The sequence below is a fragment of the Leucoraja erinacea genome, chromosome 33 (genome assembly GCF_028641065.1).
Source record: "Leucoraja erinacea ecotype New England chromosome 33, Leri_hhj_1, whole genome shotgun sequence".
Classification (NCBI taxonomy): Eukaryota; Metazoa; Chordata; class Chondrichthyes; order Rajiformes; family Rajidae; genus Leucoraja; species Leucoraja erinaceus.
In genome coordinates this window covers 5,112,031-5,137,830 of record NC_073409.1, presented here as the reverse complement: position 1 = coordinate 5,137,830, position 25,800 = coordinate 5,112,031, and the positions used below count along the sequence as shown (strand labels likewise).

Genomic DNA, 25,800 nt, shown 5'->3' with positions numbered 1-25,800 from the left:
CTTTGGGTCGGGACACATCTTTAGACTGGTGGAGTTAGTGGGGGAGTAGAGGGAAAAGAAAGGTGGAGGTAGGCAAAGCAGGGCAAGTGATAGGTGGATAAAATGAGGAAGGTGAGTGAGAAATGGGTGAAAGTAGAGGCACTGGATTGTCCAAGGAGATAATCCTGGGTTGTCCAAGGGAGTGGCTTTGGGTTGTCCCAAGGGAATAGAAACTGGGTGGTCCAGGGGGATTTCAACTAGGTTGTAGGGGGGGGGGGGGGGGGATAGTGACCAGGTTGCCCAAGGGCGAAGCATTGGGTTGTCCAGGTGAGTGTCATTAGGTTGCCCAAGTTGGATAGTCACTGCAGAAGGGTTGAGAAGGGTCTGAAGATGGGTTTCGGCCCAAAATGTTGCCTATTTCCTTCGCTCCATAGATGCTGCTGCACCCGCTGAGTTTCTCCAGCATTTTTGTCTACTTGGATAGTCACTGGGTTGTCCAAGTGATAGGTTTGGGTTGGCCAGATAGATCCAGGAGGAATCATTAAGTTGTCTAAGGAGATAGGAACTGGGCTGCTCAATGGCAGTCATTGGGTTGTCCAAGGGGGGTATCTACATTCCGTTATTCAGGGCGGGGGGAGAGAGAGACAGGGCTGGGTTGCCCAAGGGGAATAGGGGTTGGGTTGTCTAGGATGCTAGTCGGGAGGAGAGGGGTGTGGAGGAGAATGAGGCATCTGCTTAGACAAAGAGGAAAGCTACGGTTAGAGTAGGGAGGGGCGCGCCCATGTTGTGTCAGACGGGCGGTTGTGGCTTGTTGTCCACTCCAGGATAGAAGCAACAGGTTTCCCCCTCACCCACCCCCCGCCGGCGCCTCGCTTCCCCGGGCAACCCACCGTCTCCATTTCCCCCAGCAGACAAGCCGTCATCTCCCTCTCTCAGTCTTTGTGTCTCTCAGTCTGTGGCTCCCTGTGACAGCCGGACTTTCTCAATTTCTCTCTCCCCCTCCCTCCCTCCCTTCCTTCCTTGCTGCCACGGCTAGGAGACGGGACCCCACGGGAGGGAGGGAGTGGGGAGAGTGAGTGTTGTATGTGTGGCTTGGATCTGTTGTGGGTGTGGGGAGAAGAAGACTCGTTCCCTTCCAGAGGAGGGCGGATGAGGCAGGAAATCCGCTCCAGCAGCAACAGTGGAATTGAAAAAAGCAGTCTGCAAGTTATTTTTTTCTCTCTCTTCTTGGGGGTTTGCAAAGGCCGTGAGTCTGGCTTGAAATGACCAGCGACTAGCGACTCGGATCATTAACTACTTGCTGGCCGCAGCGCTGAGAACCGCGGGGACTCGGACACAAGGCGCCTTGTACATTTCACCCTCGTTTAAAGGTGGAAGCCCCTTTAAATCCGACTGGGGAAAGAAGAAATCTCCCGTTGTTCAGCGGCTCCTGGCTGGTAAATATTACAAACACTCTCCTCCATCGTTGTGGCTCACGAAGCAAACCGACCGAACCCGGAGTTAGTAAGTTTTCTCGGGATTGAGTGAAATTTCCCCATTTCGTTTCTAATCCCCAAATGTAAACTCAGCCCTGGCTTCAGGGGAGAGGGGGGGAGAGGTGTTTTGTCAATGAGGCATTTGTGTGTGTGTGTGTGTGTGTGTTTAACAACACACCGCGGCGGCAAAGATGTCATGAATACCACGGTCACTTACAATGCTGGGAAGTTTGGAAAAATCTCGGGTTGGGTTTAGTGAAGGAGTCAGACAGGTATTGGAGTTAACATTGAAGAAGGGTCCCAAACTGAAAGGTCGTCTGTCCTTTCCCACCCCATGTGCTGCCTGACCTGCTGAGTTGCCCCAGCACTATGTGTTTTGGTCTGATTCACCCTCCCATTAAACACCAGTTTCTTACCCCCCCCCTCCTCCCTCCTCCTCCTCCTCCCCCCACTCCCATCCCCTCTCCCCCAGCCCAATCTCTCCCCCCCCCCCCCCCCCCCCCCCCTCCCTCCCCCCCATCCTTTCTACCCCAGTCCCTCTCCCCCATCGTCTCTCTCCTCCCCCCCCCCACATCCCCTCTCCCCCCACACCCCCCCCCCCGCCCCCCAACCCCCCCCCCCCCCCCCCCCCACCCCCCCCCCCCCCCCCCCACCCCCCCCCCTCCCCTCCCCCCCCCTCCCCCCCCCCCCCCCCCCCCCCCCCCCCCCCCCCCCCCCCCCCCCCCCCCCCTCCCCCCCCCCCCCTCCCCCCACCCCCCCTCTCCCCCATTCCCTCTCCCCATCCCTTATCCCGCTCCCCATCCCCTCTCTCCCCCATCTCCCCTCCCCCCATCCCCTCCCTCCCAGCTCCCTACCCTCATCCTCTCTACCCCTATCCCCCTCTCTGCCCCCATTCCCTCTCCCCCCCCCCCCTATTCCCTCTCCCTCCCCCATCCCCTCCATTCACTCTATATTCATGAGCTTATCCAATATTCTTTTAAATGCCACTCTGGTGTTCTGGAGAAAATAATCCAAGTCTGTCTGACGTCTCCAATCAGGGGAGTATTGAGAACAGCGGGGGAGAATTGACCAGGGGAGAATGGGCGAGGAGTGGATGGCAGGAGGCACTGACCTCTCTTTGTCCTAAACAAGGAGCTCTTATTACAAATTCACAGTTTACAAAATACTGCATTAATCAAAACAGCTATTCATGCAGTTTTAGTTTTAGTTACAGTGTGGAAATAGGCCCTTCAGCCCACCGAGTCCATGCTGACCAGTGATCCACTGTATACTTTGTTCTATTCTACATGAGGAACAATTTACAGAAGCCAATTAACCTACAGACCTGCACGTCTTTAGGATGTGGGAGGAAACCGGAGCACCCGGAGAAAACCCACGTGGTCACTGGGTGAATGTACAAACTCCGTACATTTTTCCTGCATCTACCCTGTCCAATCCTCTAATAATTTCATATGTTTCTATAATATATCCTCTCATCCTAAATTCCAGCGATTACAAGCCCAGTCGACCCATTCTTTCAACATATGTCAGTCCCGCCATCCCAGGAATTGACCTGGTGAACCTACGCTGCACTCCTTCAATAGCAATAATGTCCTTCCTCAAATTAGGAGACCAAAATTGCACACAATACTCCAAGTACTGTCTCACCAGGGCCCTGTACAACTGCAGTAGGACCTCCTTGCTCCTAAACTCAAATTGTCTTGCAATGAAGGCCAACATGCCATTAGCTTTCTTCACTGCCTGCTGTACCTGCATGCTTACTTTCAGTGACTGTTGTACAAGCACACCCAGGTCTCGTTGCACCTCCCCTTCTCCTAATCTGACACAATTCAGGTAATAATTTGCTTTCATGTTCTTGCCACTAAAGTGGATAACCTCACATTTATCCACATTATACTGCATCTGCCATGCATCTGCCCACTCACCCAACCTATCCAAGTCACCCTGCATCCTCATAGCATCCTCCTTGCAGCTCACACTGCCACCCAGCTTTGTGTCATCCGCAAACTTGGAGATGTTACATTTAATTCCCTCGTCTAAATCGTAAAAAATAAATTGTAAACAATAGACAATAGACAATAGGTGCAGGAGTAGGCCATTCGGCCCTTCGAGCCAGCACCGTCATTCAATGTGATCATGGCTGATCATCCCCAATCAGCACCCCGTTCCTGCCTTCTCCCTATATCCCCTGACTCCGCCATCTTTAAGAGCCCTATCTAGCTCTCTCTTGAAAGTATCCAGAGAACTGGCCTCCACTGCCCTCAGGGGCAGAGAATTCCACAGACTCAAAACTCTCTGTGAGAAAAAGTGTTTCCTCGTCTACGTTCTAATTCACAACTAGGGTCCCAGCAACGAGCCTTGCGTCACCCAACTAGTCATTGCCTGCCATTCTGAAAAGGACCCATTAATTCCTACTCTTTGCTTCTTGTCTGCAAACTAGTTCTCTATCCATGTCAATACCCTTCCCCCAATACCATGTGCTCTAATGTTGCACACTAATCTCTTGTGTGGGACCTTGTCAAAGGCTTTTTGAAAGTCCAGATACACTACATCCACTGGCTCTCCCTTGTCCATTCTATTTGTTACATCCTCAAAAAATTCCATAAGATTAGTCAAGCATGATATCCCCTTCATAAATCCATGCTGACTTTGACCAATCCCATCACTGCTTTCCAAATGCGCTGCTATAACATCTTTAATAATCGACTCCAGCAACTTCCCCACTACCGATGTAAGGCTAATTGGTCTATAATTCCCTGTTTTCTCTCTCCATCCTTTCTTAAAAAGTGGGGTTACATTGGCTACCCTCCAGTCCACAGGAACAGATCCAGAGTCGAGAGAACATTGGAAAATGATCACCAATGCATCCACGATTTCTAGGGCCACCTCCTTGAGTGCTCTGGGATGCAGACCATCAGGCCCTGGGGATTTATCTGCCTTCAGTCCCAGCAGTTTACCTAACACCATTTTCTGACTAATGTGGATTCCGTTCAGCTCTTCACTCCCACTAGATCCTCGGTCCCCCAGTATTTTTGGGAGATTGAGTGAAGACAGCACCCACAATCAGGATCAAACCCGGGTCTCTGGCGCTATAAGGCAGCAACTCCCCAGCTGCGCCACTGTGCTGCCGCTACAGCCTTCTGACTACCTTATCCGCCTCCAATTATTATTTTGTTATTTTTTGTAAATTTAAATTTCCAGATCTGTCGGGCAATCATTGACTAATTTTAGGGTTTGCATTAGAATCCGACAGGTATTTGGAGGTTCCATTGCACGCTGCAATCTTACGTAAACCAGAATCCGTTCTCATTAAGACTAATGGACTACATCAGCTCGATAGTCTGTGAAAGTGCAGAGTTGCAGGATGGCTTTTAACACAGAATCCACAGGGTGAGATAGCGTGAATATTGCAAAGATTAGATGATACCCCTGATGTACGTTAATTGGTTTAACAGTGTCAACTCGACACTTTGTACCACAGTCTGAACAATATTAGTTTTCACTTCAATTCCTATTTGATTTCAATGTGACGTGGTCCAGAAACCGCCTCCAAAGCGTTTCATGCCACCTTTTTCCTAGACAATTAATTATCTTTTTTGCTGGAGGCGTATCACAGCAGACTGCGACATCCCTTATGAATGAATGAATGAATACTTTCTTGTCACATGTGACAAGGCACAGTGAAATTCTTTACTTGTGTACCTAAGGTATACAAATATCCGCCACATAAAGGGCGCTGCCAAAGGTACAAAGTATCCACACCAAGCCCCGCTTTGTTCTCCCCCCCCCCCCCCCCCCATGGCGGTCCCACCATTGTTCCTTCCTTTGTGACCAGAGCGATCTTGTACTTTATTTGGGTGCATGAAGTAAAATAACTTGTCCCACACCTGCAGAGTGAGCTTCTAAATATTCTGCTTCCACTCTGTTGCTGGTTCTCGCAATCGCACGTTCTTGTTTTGAGTAAATATTCTCTTTGCGTCCAAAAATAGGGAAGCTTTTCCCTGTGTAAGAAGGAAGTGCAGATGCTGGTCTAAACCACAGATCGACACAAAAAGCTGGAGTAACTCAGCGGGACAGGCAGCATCTCTGGAGCGAAGGAATGGGTGGCGTTTTTTCGGGCTGAGACCCTCCGTCAGACCTATGTTGGCTCTTGTAGAAATGTACGTTTGCTTTTGGGGGAAAAAAAAGATTGAGTGGGAAATCACTCCTTCCTTCAAGAGTTAAAACATGCCACTTCACAAGAAACAGATATATTTCCCACTACAGTTCCTTTCTGGTTTTAACACGGTGTGGCTAAACTCTCCCTGGTTTTGGCAGCAAATTTGTTGACGTGGAATTAAAAACATTACAGTGACGCAGATAGAGTTGCGACCTTACAGCGCCAGACACCCGAGTTCGATCCTGACTGCGGGTGCTGTCTGTACGGAGTTTGCACGTTTTCCCTGGGACCTGCGTGGGTTTCCTCTGGGTGCTCCGGTTTCCTCCCACACTCCAAAGACGTACAGATTTGTAGGTTAATTGGCTTCTGTAAATTGTCCCTAGTGTGTGTGGGATAGAGCTGGTGTACGGGGGATAGGTGGTCAGCGTGGAATCGGTGGGCTGAAGGGCCTGTTCCCACGCTGTATCTCTAAACTAAACTAAAACAAAATCTCCAGTTTAGTTTAGTTGCAGAGTGGTAACAGGACCTTCGGCCCACTGAATCCACACCCACCAGCAATCACCCTGAACACTGACACTATCCTACACACTAGGGACAATTTACAATATTGCACCAAAACCAATTAACCTACAAACCTGCACGCCTTTGGAGTGTGGGAAGAAACTGGAGCACCTGGAGAAAGCTCACCCAGGTCACGGGTAGAATGTACAAACTCTCTATAGACAGCACCCGTAGTCAGGATCGAACCCGGGTCTCTGATGCTGTAAGGCAGCAACTCTGCTGCCTCTCCTCCATGCCACGCTTGTTTTGTTTTCTCATGAAAGTAATGTCAGTGATAAATATAGGACATGGATTAAGGTTTCAGAACCTCAAACCTATCCAACCACTCTTTTATAACACATTTGGACGGATATATGGATAGGAGGGGATGATGGGGCGAATGGGACTGGCCCAATATGCTAACTTGGTTCATATGGACAAGGTGGGGCCAAAAGGAGCCTGTTTCTGACCTATACAGCTGCATAACTATTCTGTTAGATTACGGCTGACCTTTATCTCCAATCCATTTCTCTGCTGCCTTTAGCATCAGGTTTATAAATGTCACTTGCACCAAGGTGCAGTGAAAAGCATTGCTTTGCAATTCAATGTAATAAGAAAATACTGCACATACATACAATCAACCTGAACACAAGTGCAATAGGTAGAACAAGAGTGAAGAGAGTGGAATTGTCATTTGTACCGACAATGGAACGATGAAATCCTTACTTGCAGAGTGCACAACAAAGACGGAATCTAGTTCTCGGCACTGTAGCTTAAGTTCCAGACATAAAGTCCAATGTCTGTACTGGAGTAGAGGTGAAGGGGTCAGTACTCTAGCTTAGGGTCTTTACTCAGAGAGTGGTAGCGGTGTGGAATGAGCTTCCAGTGGAAGTGGTGGAGGCAGGTTCGTTGGTATCATTTAAAAATAAATTGGATAGGCATATGGATGAGAAGGGAATGGAGGGTTATGGGATGAGTGCAGGCAGGTGGTACTAAGGGAAAAAAACTTGTTGGGCACGGACTTGTAGGGCCGAGATGGCCTGTTTCCGTGCTGTTATTGTTATATGTTATATGGTTATAAGTTATTTCATAACCGCAGAATCGAGAATCAGAGGACATAGGTTTGAGGTGAAGGGGGAAAGATTTAATAGGTAACTTTTTCACACAAAGGACGGTGGGTGTATGGAACGAGCTGCCTGAGGAGGTAGTTGAGGCAGCTGAGGCAGCAACGTTTAAGAAACAATTAGACAGGTACATGGATAGGACAGGTTTGGAGGGATACGGGCCAAACGCAGGCAGCTGGGACAAGTGTAGATGGGGCATGTTGGTCGGTGTGGGCGAATTGGTCCGATGGGCCTGTTTCCACACCGTAGGACACTATGACACTGGGAATCCCTTGAACAGATGTTCACCATCCTCAATTTAATTTGATCCAGTCTTTTGTGGGAGTAAATTCCTAGTTTACACGTCTTAATGTGAACAAGTCTTTATAGATATCATGCCGGGCTGCACGAATTAATACCATGTCCTGAGTTCTTGCACCAGAGGACATTTTTTTCTATCTAATTTCTTTTTGATTTCCAACATCTGAATTAGATCAACCATGAATGTTCTGAAAGTGAGAATTTTGCCTGTTCCTAATGTTCACATTTTAAGCCCCGTTATAATCCGAATGAAACTCCATTGAATCCCTTCCAGGAGCAATGTATCTGTTGAGGTTCGGTGCCCAGAACTCAAAATAGAGTTCCATTCATGGTCGGAGCAGAGTTTAGTTGAGTTTGGTTTAGTTTAGACACAGTACGGAAACAGGCCCTCTGACCCACCGAGTCCATGCCAACCAGTGATCCCCATACAACAGCACCACCCTAAACATGAGTGCAATTTAGAATATTTTTTACCAAAGCCAATTTGGAGTGTGGGAGGAAACCGGAGCAATCGGAGAAAAAAATCCAAGCGGTCGTCCGGGAGAACGTGCAAACTCCGTACAGACAGCACACGTGGTCAGGATTGAACCCGGGTCTCTGGCGCTGTGAGGCAGCAACTCTACCGCTGCGCCACCGTGCCGCCTCTAGTGGGTTACAGGTGAAGGGGCAATACGATGAGAACATCATTTCTTTCCTTTAAAATACATCTTTTATGTTATAAACAAAAATAAAACAGAATCCTTAGAACAAACAGATCAAATTCCTCCCAAGACCTTTGGGATGTAAATTCAAAGTGCTAGTGTAACTGTGGTACCTTGTTTCTCCCCCGCAGATGAAGGCTTTTATTTGCTGGTTGCACAGGTTGCATGAAATGGGATGAATCATTTGCAAAGTGTTCTGATTCCAGCATAAACAAAGTTTGGTTTAATTCAAGATCAGTCATTTCCTTAATGGTGTTTGGTAAAAGGCAGTGTCTTGTTTTAATGACTAACTTTTTCAGTTGAACTGCATTTATTGTTGTAATAGACCAGGCGTGAACTTTTACCCTTATTAACCTTAAGAAAAAATCGATTCTTAGCCCAATTACTAAATAAGAAAACTTCTAACACTCATCAAAAAAATAATCGGAGTGCTTAGTAACCTGAACAGCAACTCAATAGGTGGTGGGTATATGGGATTAGCTGCTGGTAGTTGAGGCAGGTTGAATAATAACATTTTGGACAGATACATGGATATGAGAGGTTTAGAGGGATAAGGGCCAAACACGAGCAAATGGGACTAACTTAGATGAGGTATCTTGGTCAGTATGGATGACTTGGGCTGAAGGGCCTGTTATGGACAGTAGACAATAAGTGCAGGAGTGGGACATTCAGCCCTTCGAGCCATTCAATGTGATCATCCCCAATCAATACCCCGTTCCTGCCTTCTCCCCATATCCCCTGACTCCGCTATCTTTAAGAGCCCTATCTAGCTCTCTCTTGAAAGTATCCAGAGAACCTGCCTCCACAGCCCTCTGAGGCAGAGAATTCCCCAGACTCACTACTGTTACTGGGTTGAATGACTCTATGACTAGTATATTTTGATATCTCTAACTTTTAGTATAGACTTTCATAAACGGTCATAGGTTTCTACAAAGCCACCAAATGCATCTACAAACCGCGTGCACATCTGTCTATCCGTTGAGTAATTTTTGATTTTTTTTTCTGCATCATAGTTGGCATGGGCAAGTTGGGCCGAAGGGCCTGTTTCTGTTCTCTGTGACTTTATAGTTAAAGTAAGGTAGCATTAAAAGACAATATTTTACTCACTCGCCATAAAGTGCTGCAGACATTGATGTGGCACGGCACAGCGCAGCGTGTAGAGTTCCTGCCTCACAGAGTCAGAGACCCAGGTTCGATCCTGACTACGGCTGCTGTCTGTATGGAGTTTGTACGTTCTCCCCGTGACCTGCGTGGGTTTTCTCCAGGATCTCAATTTCCTCCCAAACTCCAAAGACGTGCAGGTTTGTAGACTAACTGGCTTGGTCAAATTGTAAATAGTCCCTAGTGTGTGTAGGATAGTGTTAATGTGCAGGGATCACTGGTCAGCGCTGACTGGGTCGGCAAAGGGGTTGTATCTCAAAACTAAAATAAACATTGCATGGGCAAGAGCAAAACACAAAGTGCTATAAGAACTCAGCGGGTCAGGCAGCATCTGTGAAGGGAAGTGGGCAGGCGACGTTTCGGGTTGGGACCCTCCTTCTGATGTCCGTCCGTGCCTTTCCGTGCTGTATCTTTAAACAAAACTGAAAGTGCTGTAGTAACTCAGCGGGTCAGGCAGCATCTATTGAGGCAACAGCAATCTTCAGAAGGGTCCTACACCGAAGCATCATCTGTCCCTTCACTGCACAGACACTGCCTGACCCACTGAGTTCCTCCAGTGCTTGTGGCTTGCTCACGATTCCCGCATCTGCACTTTCTGTTATTTCCAGGCGTGGACGGGTCATACTCATAGTGTGGGAACAGGCCCTTCGGCCCAACCTGCCCACACCGGCCAACAATGTCCCTGCCACACTAGTTCCACTTGCCTGCGCTTAGAGTCTGTGCAAGCAATGAGGTTCATTCAAAAGCACTCGGCATTCCAATTTGAAAATATGTATCTTTGGCAAGATAAGTTTGAGATTTCCTGTCATTCACAGATTTTTCTTCTCCTCCATGCAGCCACAAAGTTGGGATCAATCGAGGTCAGTGACGTTACCCAGTGCCTGTTGGCATGTCATCATTGCAAAGTTATAACTTCCACTTTGGTAAGTCTGGAGTTTTTGGTATATTTTGATTTTACAAAGTGAGTGAAAGCGTCCAGTGATTAATTGCACGACTGATTGTGATCTATTCATTTATTGAATATGATTTACACATATATATAAAACTCTGCAGTTGTTTCAGAAGGAACTGCAGATGCTGGAAAATCGAAGGTAGACAAAAATGCTGGAGAAACTCAGCGGGTGAGGCAGCATCTATGGAGCGAAGGAAATAAGCAACGTTTCGGGTCGAGACCCTTCTTCTGAAGGGTGGTGGAGGCTGATTCTCTGGATGCTTTCATCAGAGAGTTAGTTAGAGCTCTTGAAGATAGCGGAGTCATTGGATATGGGGAGAAGACAGGAACAGGGTACTGATTGTGGCCTACTCCTGCACCTATTGTTTATCGTCCAAAATGATTGGCGGCAAGCTTGTGTGATATGACCGGTCAGAAGTTAATTGTTGGTCACGGATACTAAAGACACTTGTGCATTGTACTCTGCCCGTGACCTTCATGCTGTTGTGAGTGGATTGAATTGCAAAGCAAAATGTGACATTCTGACATAACCAGACAGTGTGTTTAACGTTACCAAGTGGGGATCAATATCAAGGCAAATAGTCTTTTTTTAATGAGGATGAAAAGGGCTCAATAGAATCAGCCCAACAGATATTGGAGTAGAATTAGGCCATTCAGCCCATCGAAACTACTCCGCCATTCAATCATGGCTGATCTATTTTCCCCCCTCAGCCCCATTCTCCTGCCTTCTCCTTATAACCCCATAGCACCTTAATCAATAATCTATCAATCATTGCTTTAAAAATACTCAATGACAGCCTCCACAGCTATCTATGGTAATGAATTCCACAAATTCACCATCCTCTGGCTCAGAAAAAAACCTAGTCATCTCCATTTCGAAGGTATAACCTTTTATTTTGAGGCTGTGCCCTCTGGTCCTGGGCTCTCCCAGTCCGGGAATTATCCATTCCATGTCCACTCTTATCTGTGCCTTTCATTATCTTGTAGGTTTCAATGTGGAGCCCCCTCATCCTTGTAAATTCCAGCGAGTACAGGCCCAGTGCCTTCAAACTGTCCTCATATGTTAACTCAACCATGCCACAGACCATTCTCGTAAACCTCCCCTGGACTCTCTCCAAAGCCAGCACATCCTTCCTCAAATGTGGGGCCCAAAACTGCTCACAATATGTGCCAAATGTGGTCGCACCAATGCCTGATGAAGCCTCAGCATTACATCTTTGCTTTTATATCCTAGTCTTCTCAAAATGTATGTTAGCATTGCGTTTGCCACCTACTCAAGCTGCAAATTAACCCTTTGGGAATTCTGCGCAAAAGACGTACAGGTTTGTAGGCTAATTGGCTTGGTAAATGTAAAAAAAAAAATTGTCCCTAGTGGGTGTAGGATAGTGTTAATGTGCGGGGATCGCTGGTCGGCGCGGACCCGGTGGGCCGAAGGGCCTGTTTCCGTGCTGTATCTCTGAACTGAACTAAACGCTCCTGACTCCCTTTGCACTTCTGATTCATTTATCTATTTCATTTAAACATTGTCTACCAGCACACAGCCCTTAAAATTGCAGTTGATAAAACCTGCTGTAATATCAGATCACCTCAGATATTTGACCCTGGAGACTGTCTCGTGCTATTTGAAACTGGTTTGCTTACAACCGTAAGCCTCAGTATTATGCCGTGACATTTACGTTGATAAGAGCTTTTTGTATCAATCGGAACATTTAATATAATTAAAATCAGAATATACTTACAATTTACTTCCCAATAAGATTGAAAGTAGTTGATAAGATTCAATGTAGTTTTACAATAACACATTTCAAAGATTACAGAGGCACAAGACACTGCAGGTGCTGGAATCTTGAGAAAAAAACCCAAAGTGCTGGAGGAACTCAGGGGGTCAGACAGCATCTGCATAGGGAATGGGACAGGCAACATTGTGGATTAAAATGTAGAAACAAAGAACTGCAGATGCTGGTTTATAGCAAAGATAGGCACAAAGAGCTGGAGTAACTCAACAGGTCGGGCAGCATCTCTGGAGGAAAAGAATGGGCAAAGTTTTGGGTCGGAGTCCTCCTTCTGAGGATAGAGGAACCTAGAGGTCGTACCACTCATTTCCCCCTCCATGACTCTCAATCTGATGAAGGGTCTCGACCCAGAACATCACCCATTCCTTCTCTCCAGAGATGCTGCCTGTCCCGGTGAGTTCCTCCAGCATTTTGTGCCTGTCTTGGGTGCAAACCAGCATCTGCAGTTCCTTCCGACACAAAAATCTTTTGACTGTTCAGCCACCTCTGGTGTCACTGTGTGTGCAGATTGTGATAAGCGATGGGTTAATACGAGGGAGAATGATTTCCTTGTAAGGTCAAAGTCAGCATTTTAAACATCACTTCAGTACTTCAGAATTTAGTGCTGAGGTTTCTAACTTTCTGTGACTGACTTACCTCGTTAACGGAAAATAATTTGTGTTTCTTAGTTAAATTGTAGCTAAATAGGAATTCCGTTCAAACATTAATTCAGAAACTTTTGGAACTTTTTGTAAACTATAACCCGTCTTTGGTAATATATTGCAGGATTGGATATGTTTAATGTAATTACATTAAAGGTTTTGCCCTCTGAGTTGATTAGACGTTTGGACATGTTAGTATTCAAGGTATAATTGAGGTGAATGACTGAGAGGCACAAAATGTTGGCTTACTGTTATAAATTAGCTTGGTCGTAAGAGGCAATGGGTGAAGGTATGAGGTTCTGCCTGAGATTGGAACCAGTGACTTGGGAACTTAAGATTTGTGAAATAATTAGTAATATCGGCATGTTTAGTAGACTCATACAGAGGCACATTGGCCCTCATCAGTCAGAGTATTGGGTGTAGATGTTGGCAGGTCATGTAACAGCTATATAAGACATTGGCGAGGCTGCATTTACAGTATTGTGCGTTTTGGTCACCATGTAATAGCATGAAACATTTACAGGAGTAGGCCATTGCCCTTCGAGCCTGCACCGCCATTCAATATGATTTGGCTGTCATCCATGTATCCCGGAGACCCCCTGATCCCCTTAGAACAAGGGCCACATTCAGAGCCTCAACTACCCTCTGTGGCAGAGAGTTCCAGAGATTCACCACTCTGTTGTGTGAAAAAATAGGAGAGATTGAAAGGGTTCAGAGAAGATTTACCAGGATGTTGCCAGGATTCGAGCGACTGAGCGATAGGGAGAGGTTGAGAAGACTCTGGGTTTATTCCTTGGAGTGCAGGAGGATGAGGGGCGATCTTGCAGAAGTCCACAACATCATGAGGGGAATAGATTGGGTAGATGCACAGAGCCTCTTGCCCAAAGTGGGGGAATTGAGAACCAGAGGGCATAGGTTTAAGGTGAATCTGAGGTGTGACCTTTTCAAGCAAAGGATGGTAGATATATGGAACGAGCTGTCAGAGAAGGCAGGTGAGGCGGATACTATTGCAAGCATTTAAGAAGCAATAAGATAGGTACATGAAGAGCTCAAATCTGGAATGCATTGCCTGAAGGATACCGGAGCCAGGTGCTCGAACATCATTTTAAGAAGTATCTAAAACACTAAGTTAGTAAAGACTGCGTGCCAGGTGCCAGAAATCGTTAATAGCATAGATAGTTAATTGATGGCAGACATGAGCACTGTAGACCGAGAGACATGTTTCTGCTCTCTGAATTCCTGATTTTATAAATATCAGTGGCAGGGAAGCATCTTTGCTGGTTTGATGACATTCTGATAGAAGTCACCAATATTTTTCTTTTAAATGTTATAAATGCAAAACAAAATGCTTAACACAAGGGTGGCACAGCTGGTAGGCTGGCTGTGTTTCTTACCAAGGGTGCTTTAGTCATTGTGAACATAGTAAACATCGGACCTAGTAATGTTGGTCCATTAGTTGGTAAACCCAGGCACTGAAACTGGAGGCTGCAACGTGAGATAAGAGAGAAGTCTTATTGATAGTTTGCCATGGGCAACAGCGAATAAAGCCCAGAGAACAGATGTTAGAAATATTCATCAAAGGTCTCGGCAGCAAAACTGTTTGCATTGCCAGTTGGAATGAGGTTCAGAGGGCACAAAAATAAGCTGATTAACAAAAGAACCAAGTGTAACATGGGGAAGGTACACAAAAACTACTGGAGAAACTCAGCGGGTGCAGCAGCATCTATAGAGCGAAGGAAATCGGCAACGTTTCGGGCCGAAACCCTTCTTCAGACATGGGGAAAATCTTCTCCATGCAGCAAAATAGTCATCATTTGGAATTTATTTCCTGGGAAGGAAATTGGCTCAGAGGTTGGTCTGGAAGGAAGCTGGATAAGGGAGATAACATTGCAGGACTCCAGGGAAAGAGTAGGCAAAAGTCTTATTGATCTTATAGAGGTGTTTAAAACCATGAGAGTAATAGATCGGGTGGACGCACGGAGCCTCTTGCCCAGAGTGGGTGACTCGACGAGCAGAGGACATAGGTTTAAGGTGAAGGGGAAAAGATTTAATAGGAATCTGAGGGGCAACTTTTTCACACAAAAGGTGGTGGGTGTATGGAACGCGCTGCCAGAGGAGGTAGTTGAGGCTGGGGCGATCCCCGCATTTAAGAAACAGTTAGGTAGGTACATGGGTAGGCCAGGTTTGGAGGGATATGGGTAAAACACGGGCAGGTGGGACTAGTGTAGCAGGGACATGTTGGCTGGTGTGGGAAAGTTGGGCCAAAGGGCCCATATCCACACTGCATGACTGTATGACTCAGAGTGGTATAGATATACATCATGGAAACAGGCCCGTCTGCCACCCTGTCCACGCCCACCAAATTGGCACACTAAACTCATCCCTTTCGCTTGCATTGAACCCATATCCCTCTGAAACCTACACAAAAACGCTGGAGAAACTCAGCGGGTGCAGCAGCATCTATGGAGAGCGAAGGAAATAGGCAACGTTTCGGGCCGAAACCCTTCTTCAGACACCCTTCAGGTCTGAAGAAGGGTTTGGGCCCGAAACGTTGCCTATTTCCTTCGCTCCATAGATGCTGCTGCACCCGCTGTTTCTCCAGCTTTTTTGTGTATCTTCGATTTTCCAGCATCTGCAGTTCCTTCATAAACAATCCCTCTGAAACCTTCCTATTCATACATCTGCCCAAATGGCGTTGAAAAATTAAGTTCACACATAACATGATGTTTGAAGAGGAGGGGAGTCTTTGGCGCTCTATGAAACTTTGTTTCTATGAAACATTGTACACTGACAATGACAATTAAAATTGAATCTGAAAATTGAATCTGAATCTGAATCTGAAAGGAACAGAATGGATTGTTTGCATAGAGTCAGAAAGGGCTTGAGAGGCTAAATGGCATCCTGTGCTATGATTATTTGCTTCAACTGGGAACTTTAATGTCAACTTTATTTGTCTTCCTGAACTTACAACATACTCCATGAATTTGTGGAACATCAAGTTTTCAATCTTATCATTGTTTACATTTTAATACATCTCGGCCACGTCTCTATTCAGCAGGATAACTAAACCACAACATTCTTGAGAAATCATAGCATTGACCTCCTCTAAGCTTCCCCACAAGTTGATTCCACCATTTGAAAGAAGCCTTGTGTAAATCTGCAGTCATTTTCTGCTGCGCAGTTGCTGAACAGATGTACAATGGCTGGAGTGTTTAAGAAAGAGGCTGGACAAAAAAATGGAGATGCTGAAATCTTGAGCAAAACAAAAGAGGTGTAGCAGTAAAGCTGCTGCCTCACAGGTTAATTGTGGGTCTCTAAATCGCCCCTCATGTCTCTAAATTGCCCCTAGTGTGTAGACTCAAAAGTGGGATAATGAGTGCAAATGGGTGATCAAAGGGCCGGCATGGACTTGGTGGGCTGAAGGGCCTCTTCCCCTGCTGTGTGTCTAAGCTAAACTACAAGTTCTGGAGGAACTCAGCGGGTCAGGCAGCACCTGTGGAGGGAACAGCAGTCTGAAGAAGGGTTCTGCCCCGAAACGTCGTCTGTCCATTCCCTCCACAGATGCTGCCTGACCCGCTGAGTTCTTCCAGCACTTTTGATGTGTTTAAGAAACTAATTTATTCTTTTCCCTATTTCGAAGAAACATACAGTTTTTCTGTATTGAGTAGGGAAAATGCCAAAACCTTAGTATTTGATTTGCCCTTCATCATCATTTTATTACTTTGCTGATTAAACTGTATTATATTTTCTTTCAACTGCTCAAGTTAAATGTGTGTAACACAAGATATGTTTACACTAGATGTGAAGGGCATTTCATCTCTAGATGTTAACTTGCCTATCAGAGCAGCTTAATTTCAGTTTGACACTCTTTTAAACATTAAAACAATTTGAAGGATTATAATTTTTGAGGTTATTTTCTGATTTAAAAAATTATTCATAGGTGGACACTTTCTTCCTAATGGTTTTGGAATTTCCGTGTTACTTTAGTCTTTAGAAATACAGCGCGGATTCAGGCCCTTCAGCCCATCGAGTCCACGCCGACCAGTGAATATCCCATACATTAGCACTATCCTACATACTAGGCACAATTTACAATTTTCAGAAGACAATTAACATACAAACCTGTGTGTCTTTGGACATGACTTCAGAATTAAGGGACAGAGGTTTAGGGGTAACATGAGGGGGGACTTCTTTACTCAGAGAGTGGTAGCGGTGTGGAATGAGCTTCCAGTGGAAGTGGTGGAAGCAGGTTCGTTGGTATCATTTAAAAATCAATTGGATAGGCATATGGATGAGAAGGGAATGGAGGGTTATGGTATGAGTGCAGGCAGGTGGGACTAAGGGAAAAAAGTTGTTCGGCACGGACTTGTAGGTCCGAGATGGCCTGTTTCCGTGCTGTAAATGTTATATGGGTATATGGTTAAATGGTTATAGAGGAAAGCAGACCATCCAGAGAAAACCCACGCAGGTCACGGGGAGAAGGCACAAACTCCGTACAGGCAGCACACATAGTCGGGATCGAACCCGGGTCCCTGGCTTCGTAAGGCAGCAACTCTACCGCTGCGCCACCGTGCCGCCCCGCATTAGATCTTCCTAATGTTGTCTGATGGTCTTTTCTGAACAATAGAAGATGAAGCTGTTAAAATAAATTGGGAAAGTTCATAAGGACAGGCCAACTAGGATATTATTGCAACCTTAGGGGACATTATGGGTGTAGATTTATTTTTCATTGAAGGTGTGGAGATTGTGTTTTTCACGGCCTGCCTGTTTAGCCTCAGTGTCTCATTATGTTGAGAACTCTTGGTTCAAATATGTCAGAATATTGTGCTGATAGAACATGGAATGCCACAATGCCTGTGCCCAAAAATGATACCAACTTGAACTTATCTGCTCTGCCTGCCTGCCTCTATATCCCCTCATTTCCTGCATATCTATGTGCCACAAATTAAAGCCACTTGAACACCACTACCATATCCGCCTCTACCACCACCCCTGGCCGAGCATTCCAGGCACTCACCACCTCATATGTGCATTGACTGAAAAATACTTTTAAGTACTTGAAATTAATTTAAAAATATCAAAAATAAAGGACATTATAAATGATAGGAGCAGAATTAGGCCATTTGGCCCATCAAGTCTACTCTTCTTCCATGGCTGATCTATCTTCCCCTATTCTCCTGCCTTCTCCTCATGACCCGTGACACCCATACTAATTAAGAATGTCTTTATCTCTGCCTTAAAAGTATCCATTGGCTTGGCCTCCACAGCCTTCTGTGGCAATGAATTCCACAGATTCACCACCCCCCTGACTAAAGAAATTAATGGTATGCTTATGGTAGAAGCTGTTTTCTGGGAGTTATATTTTGGGGAGGACTAAAAAGTCCTAGGCAGCTTATCAACACTAATTCTGTTGTTAAAGATGCTGTAATGAGTTTGGCAAGAATTGCCTTTTTAATTGAGCTGTATGAAATGAAATTCAAAGGCATCTGATATTCAAAGGGTCAGGCAGCATCTGTGAAGGCGGAGAAAGGTTGCGGTTTTGGGGACATGCCCTGATGCAGGATCTCGAACAGAAACATCAACAGTCCCTCCATCTCTAGTGGCAAGGTGCCACTGCGGCAGAGTTGCTGCCTCACAGCGCCACAGACCCAGGTTCGATCCCGACCACGGGTGCGGTCTGTACGAAGTTTGTACATTCTCCCAGGGACCATGTGAGCTTTCTCCGCGACCTTTGGATTCCTCCCACACTCAAGACAAAAAGGTTTGTAGGTTGTTCAAGAAGGAACTGCAGATGCTGGAAAATTGAAAGCACGCAAAAATGCTGGAGAAACTCAGCGGGTGCAGCAGCATCTATGGAGCGAAGGAACTAGGCAATGTTTCGGCCCGAAACGTTGCCTATTTCCTTCGCTCCATAGATGCTGCTGCACCCTCTGAGTTTCTCCAGCATTTTTGTGTACCTCAGGGTTTGTAGGTTAATTGACTTGGTAAAATTGTAAATTATCCCTAGTTATATGAATTATCTGAAGAAGGGTCTCAACCCGAAACGTCATCCATTCCTTCTCTCCAGCGATGCTGCCTGACCCGCTGAGTTACTCCAGCTTTTTCAGAGAGTCCGATAGAGCTCTTAAAGATAGCGGTCAAGGGATATGGGGAGAAGGCAGGAACGGGGTACTGATTGTGGATGATCACCCATGATCACAGTGAATGGCGGTGCTGGCTCAGAGGGCCAAATGGCCTCCTCCTGCACCTATTGTCTATTGTCTATCTTTGATTTAAACCAGCATGTGCAGTTCTTTCCCACATATCCTGTAAATTATCCCTAGTGTGTAGGATAGTGATAATGCTGACCGATGCGGACTCGGTGGGCCGAAGGGCCTGTTTCTGTGCTGTATCTCTGAACAAAAACTAAACTAAGATGCTGCCTAACTCGCTGGCTACCTCCAGCAGTTTTTTATTTTTGCTCTATGCTATTCCCATATGTAAAAAGTCAAAAATATTCCACTCACTCCCATATTTCCCTCACTGCCATTTGCTCAACCCATTTCTCTAATGCCACCATCAGTTGTAAAAACACCTAATTTTTTAATCAAAACAACCAAAGGAAGTTATGTGTCTTCAGAATCCATTTGTAATGCCTTATTTCCCTTTGTATGTTGCAACTAAATAAATGTTTCTGCAATCTTTCCCTTGCTCATGTGATGTGAATCAAAGCAATTATGCGATTCTACTGGCAACATGTCAACATGTATCTGTATTGTGGGTGATACGAGTGACACTGCCCCTGCGTTCAGACACCAGGACCCCGGCGATGTAACAGACCCACTGGAGAATGGCAGCGGAAATCACCACGACTCTCATTTTGCCATTGAATGCATTGGGGGAAAAAATAGTGTGTTCCCACCATGGAGGCAGTGTTGGTAGAAGCTTTGGGAAAGCGTAGCAGAGATGAACAACATATTGGCTCAGCATGTTTTGGAAAGGTCAGAAACACCAGAACACTGTGGCAGCACGATGGCGCAGTGTTAGAGTTGCTGCTTTACAGCGCCAGAGAGCCGGTTCGATCCTGACGATGGGCGATGTCTGTACGGAGTTTGTACGTTCTCTGCATGGGTTTTCTCCGGGAGCTCCTGTGTCCTCCCACACTCCAAAAACGTACAGGTTTTGTAGGTTAATTGGCTTCCGTAAAATTGTAAATTATCCCTAGTGTGTCGGATAGTGCTAGTGTAATCACTAGTCGGCACGGACTTGGGCTGAAGTGCCAGTTTCTGCTCTGAATCACTAAAGTCTAATATATGTCTAAACATGGAACGTTGGAGAAAGTCATTGACCATGTGATTCGGGGTGGTTGACCTGAAACATTAACAGTTCCACACTCTCTGCAAGTGTTGCCAAACCATTGGTATTTCCAGCACAGAACATAGAACAGTACAGCACAGGAACAGGCCCTTCAGCCCACAGTGTCTGTGCTGATCATGATGCCTAGTTGCACTAAACTTCTCTGCTTACACTTGATCCATATCCCTTCATGCCCGGAATATCCATACGCTTTTCTAAAAAGCCTCTTAAAAGCCACTATCATAGCTGGACCAGCTGCTTGTGTAAAGGAAATGCACAAAATGCAGGTGTAACTCAGCAGGTCAGGCAGCATTTCTGGAGAACATGAAGAAAAGTTCCAAACCCGAAATGTCAACTATCCACATTCTCCAGAGTTACTCCAGCACTTTGTGTTTTATTCTGTAAACAGCATCTGCAGCTACCTGTTTAGTCCCTTTTCAGCGATAGACACAAAGCGCTGGAGTAACTCAGAGGGCTGGGCAGCATCTCTGTAGAAAAAGGAATAGGTGGCGTTTCGGGTCAGGACCCTTCTTCAGACTTCAGTCCCAACCCAAAACATCGCCAGAGATGCTGAGTTACTCCAGCACTTTTTGTCTAATTATGGTATAAACTGGCATCTGCAGTTCTTTCTTCCATCTAGTTCCTTCTCAAAACTGGTTTGGTGTCGCGGGCTAACCCTGCATTGATTGCATTTGACCACAGTGTCCTTGGCTTGGGACACCTGATCCTGAAGAAATGCTGAGACTAACACACCCTGTTGGAAATGCGCATTCACGTATCTGACCAATACTGCTACTGGCCCGTTAATGGGAAAGTGCCTTGCATCAAGGCTATGTCAGCATAATCAGAGCGTATTAATGTACGACCGAGAATCAGGAGTTGTTTCATTTGCCATCTTTATGAACTTCCCTGCCTGTCCAGTTCATGCAGAAATAGCTTGTTTCACTGAATGCTCAAGGAAGTTAGATAGTTATTTAAAGTATTTTGGACAAAATACAAAAGGCTGGAGGAACTGAACAGGTCAGGCAGCATCTGTGGAGGGAAATTACATTTCGACGACGTTTCGGTTCGAGACCCTTCTTCAGACCGACTCCGTAGGGCTTTAGTGGTGAGTCTGGGTCAGAACACTACTGAAGAGCAGTGAGAGAGGGTCTTGCAGAACTCCCACTAGAGAGAGGAGGAGAACTTGATCAAAGTAGTCATACATTCGCAGTGGAGTAGTGAAATGGAGATGCAAGAAACTGCAGATGCTGGAATCTTGAGCAAAACACAGTGCTGGAAGACACAATGCTGGAGTAACTCAGCGGGGCCAGGCGGCATCACTGACGAACATCGATAGGAGACTCTTCGGGTTGGCATCCTTCTTCGGACTGACAATTAACCTACAAGTCAATATGTCTTTGGGATGTGGGAGGAAACCGGAGCACCCGGAGGAAACCCACACTGGGAAACTCCACATAGACAGCAGCCGAGGTCAGGATCGAACCTGGGACTCGGGTGCTGTGAGGCAGCAATTCTACCAGCTGCGTCACTGTGCGGATACCGTTCCTCATTCCATTATCATGCCCATGAGCTGGTCATGATAGAGAATCACAAACGTCCAACCATGCCTCGTATGCTGCACCCGGTGGCGGCACGGTGGTGCAGCGGTAGAGTGACCGCTTTATAGCGCCAGAGACCCGGGTTCGATCGTGACTACGGGTGCTGTCTGTACGGAGTTTGTACGTTCTCCCCGTCACCTGCGTGGGTTTTCTCCGAGATCTTCGGTTTCCTCCCACACTCCAAAGACGGACAGGTTTGTAGGTTAATTGGCTTTGGTAAATTGGCCCTTGTGTGCTAATGTGTGGGGATCGCTGGTCGGTACAGACTTGGTGGGCGGTAGAGCCTGTTTCCGTGCTGTATCTCTAAACTAAACTAAAATGAATAGTATCTCTGAAAAAATGTCAACACTTGATCTAACTTCAAAACTTTGCCCGAAGGCAATGAGCCATCTGGAGATTTCATGAGCACAGTCATTTATAAAGAGCTGTCCCAGCCAAGAGAAATCCTGATCCGACGACCTATTTTGTTTTCTGACGCTGACCTGACTGGAACCTGATGCATATCACCAGATCCCCTCTCAGTCTGGGCTTGGGTTGTTTGGCCATTGAGGGTCATTTGATCGGAAACAACAGCAGCAAACGTGGATGTAGAATTGAAAAGTTGCACTGGTTCCATTGACTCCATCTACACTTCACACTGCTTCGACAAGCCCACCAGCATTATCACGGACCAGTCTAACCCCTCATCTCCCCTCTTGCAGGCAAGAGGGACAGAAGTGTGAAAACGCATACCTCCAGATCAGGGTTAATTGTTATCAGGTAACTGAACCATTCTATGCAGGCAGGTGGGACTAATGTAGATGGGGCATGTTGGTCAGTGTGGGCAAGTTGGTCCGAAGGTCCTGTTTCCATCCTGTATTACTCCATGATCCAGCGGGTTACTCAGTATCTGTGGAGGGAATAGACGGACGATATTTGAGGTTGGGACCCTTTTTAAGACTTGAGAATGAAGAAGGGTCCCGACCCAAAACATCGCCTATCCGTTCCTTGCACAGATGCTGCCTGGACTGGTGAGTTCCTCCAGCACTTTGTGTTTTGCTTAAGATTGCAACTCCTGCAGTTCCTCGTGTCAACGTCAGCTGAGACACCAGGTGATCTCCTTCTGCTCTTCGTCAAAAAGCACCACAGGAATTCTTGCATCCAACTGAGACCTCAGTGTGACATCTGATTCGAGATGCATCACTACTGACAACGCAGCTCCTGTTCCAGACAGCACAAAGGCACTGGCCCATGTTCTATGCTCAAGTGAGACTAGGCACCACTGCCTCATGTATCCTGATGCCATAGAGGAAGGCCATTTGGTCCATCGTCCATGCTAGCTCTCAGAGCAGTCCCATCAATTTACAAACAAGACCACTCTTGGAGCATTGCCTGCAGTTCTGGTCGCCTCGACAATGGAAAGATGTGGAAAAGGTGCAGAATAGATTCACAGAGCGGGCCTGAGTTAATGGATAAACTGTGGATATCTTTCTCTGAAACGCAGGAGATTGAGGGATGGCCTCACAGAGGTATATAAAATCATGAGGGGTATGGATAAGGTGAATGATATTGTCTTTATCCAAAGGTAGAAAGTTTGAAACTAGAGGGAATTGATTGAAGTGGAGATGAAATACCGCTTGTAAACAGAGTTTGCAGATCAGAAGCTGTTTGTCTATTTCTGGCGACAGGTCAAGTGAAACAGAATGATACGGTTGGCTCTTTGATGTCTTTGTTCGAGCGGGTCTGTGAATACGCTGCTCGTCTAAAGAGTCGCATACTTTGGAAAGTATATTTTTAATTCTGCTCTCACTTCCTCTCAGGCACTCCGTTGAGGTTGAGACTTCATTCCTCTCCAGTTCTGTGGCTAACGAGGCTGGTTATGAGCCCTGCAGATGTTGTCACAGGCGGGGCGGGAGTTAGCCGTGCTGGGCAGTGCTGGTTGTCTGAGACCAGGAGACCTCTTTTCTCCTATATTACTTCTGAGATACAGCGCAGAATCAGGCCCTTAGGCTCACCAAGGCCACGCCAACCAGCGACCACCACAATCGTACTCACTAGGGACAATTTATAGAAGCCAATTAACCGACAAACCTGCACGTCTTTGGGGTGTGGGAGGAAACCGGAGCACCCGGAGAAAACACACAGGGTCACGGGGAGAAGGTACAAACTCCATACAGACAGCACCCGTTGTCAGAATTGAACCCTGGTCTCTGGCGCTGTGAGGCAGCAACTCTACCGTTGAGCAACTCTGCCACGCATTCTGACCGTGTGGGTTTCCTACAGTCTCTCTGGTTTCCTCCAACATCCCAAAGTATTGCAGGTTTGTAGGTTAATTGATATGATATAGGAGCAGAGTTAGGCCATTCGGCCCGTCAAGTCTACAGCGCCATTCAAAAATGGCTGATCTATCTGTCCCTCTCAATCCCATTCTCCTGCCTTCTCCCCAAAACCCCCCGATACCCTTACTGATCAAGAACCCGTCAATCTCCGCCTTAAAAATATCCATTGACTTGACCTCCACAGCCTTCTTCTGTGATTCCACAGATTCACCACCCTCTGACTACAGAAATTCATCTTCTCTAATTGGCCCCGAGTGGGTGAGAATGTGCAATGACATAGAATTAGTGGGAATCGAGTTGTCCTACAACTTTAGGCTGTGCATGCCATACGCAAGATGAAGAAGAAGTGGGAATGATTTATCAAAGGTCGGCGTGGACTCGATGGGAGAAAGGGCCTGTATCAATGCTGTTTCTCCAAAACTAAAAAAAAAATAGTTACACTGAAGACCAGGATAAAAGCGAAACTTTGGAAGGGAAATAATTTTTCAAAGTTTGCTTTCACATTTACTTTCACTAAATGTGGTGCTGGTAAAGCCAGCAGTTTGGTGCAACATTGCCGTGTGCCTTTGAAGACTCTTGATGTCAACATTCATAGTATTAGTCACCGTGAGCAGATTCATTGGTGTATTCTTGCATTCGCAAACCAGCTTTGCATTTCAAAGCTCTGATCCACATCCAAAATAGCGGTGGGGGGGTGTGGGGGGGGGAGGGGCAGAGGGCGCAGCTAACATGGAAAACACAAGGTGCTGGAGAAACTCAGCAGGTCAGGCAGCATCCATGGAGGAAAGGGACAGGCAACGTTTCTGGTCGGGATCCTACTTCAGGCTGATTGTAACTTCCGTCAGGGAGTGGAGGTGAACTTCATGAGTTCAGAAATGACAGGAGCAGAATTAGGCCATTCAGCCCATCAAATATAATCTACCATTCAATCATGGCTGATCTATCTCTCTCAGAATATCGCTCGCAGAGTCCGCGGCTGGAATGGCCGCGGACTCTGCGAGCGCACACCGGGGGCTCCAACACAAAGACCCGGTGTGCGACCTCGCACCACCCGGCGTGGCTTTAATGGACGCGGGACAATCGCCATCGCCAGCCGGGGGCTATGACTTTGACTCTGACATCGGGGGGGGGGGGGGAGTGCAGAGGAGAGATAAGTTTATTTGGCCTTTCCATCACAGCTATGTGATGGATGTTTATGTAAAATGTAATTATGTTGTGTCTGGGGTCTATTTTGTGTGTAATGTATGGCTGCAGAAACGGCATTTCGTTTGGACCTCCAGGGGTCCAAATGACAATTAAATTGACTCTTGACTCTTAAATTGACTCTTGATTCTCCTGCCTTCTCCTCCGGACCTTTCATATTATTAATCAGGAATCTGTCAATCTTCACTTTAAAATTATCCATTGACTTGGCCTCCACGGTTTTCTGAGGCAAAGAATCCCACAGATTCACCACCTTCTGACTAAAGAAATTCCTTCCTCCACTCATTCCTAAAGGAACATCCTTTAATTCTGAGGCTGTGTCCTCTGGTCCTAGACTCTCCCACCAGTGGAAACATCTTCTCCACGTCCACTCTATCCAAAGCCTGTCTTCAAAGTAGGTGTAATTTGAGAAGATTGTTGGGTGGAGCAGTAAAAGGAGGCACAAGCAACTGCGGATATTTGGAATCTTGACCAAAACACAAAGTGCCGGATGATCTCAGCGGGTCAGGCAGCATCTG

General features: G+C 46.4%; 1 protein-coding gene across 1 annotated transcript in view; it reads left to right on the top strand.

Annotated features, from left to right (window-relative positions):
* The first annotated feature begins 1,010 nt into the window (after window positions 1-1,010).
* The window catches only part of atp8b4 (ATPase phospholipid transporting 8B4), a 146,984-nt gene continuing 122,194 nt past the window's right edge, over window positions 1,011-25,800 (top strand). Inside the window, 2 exon segments of the mRNA XM_055661077.1 lie at window positions 1,011-1,482; window positions 10,277-10,362. The gene's annotated coding sequence lies outside the window, so the exon portion shown is untranslated.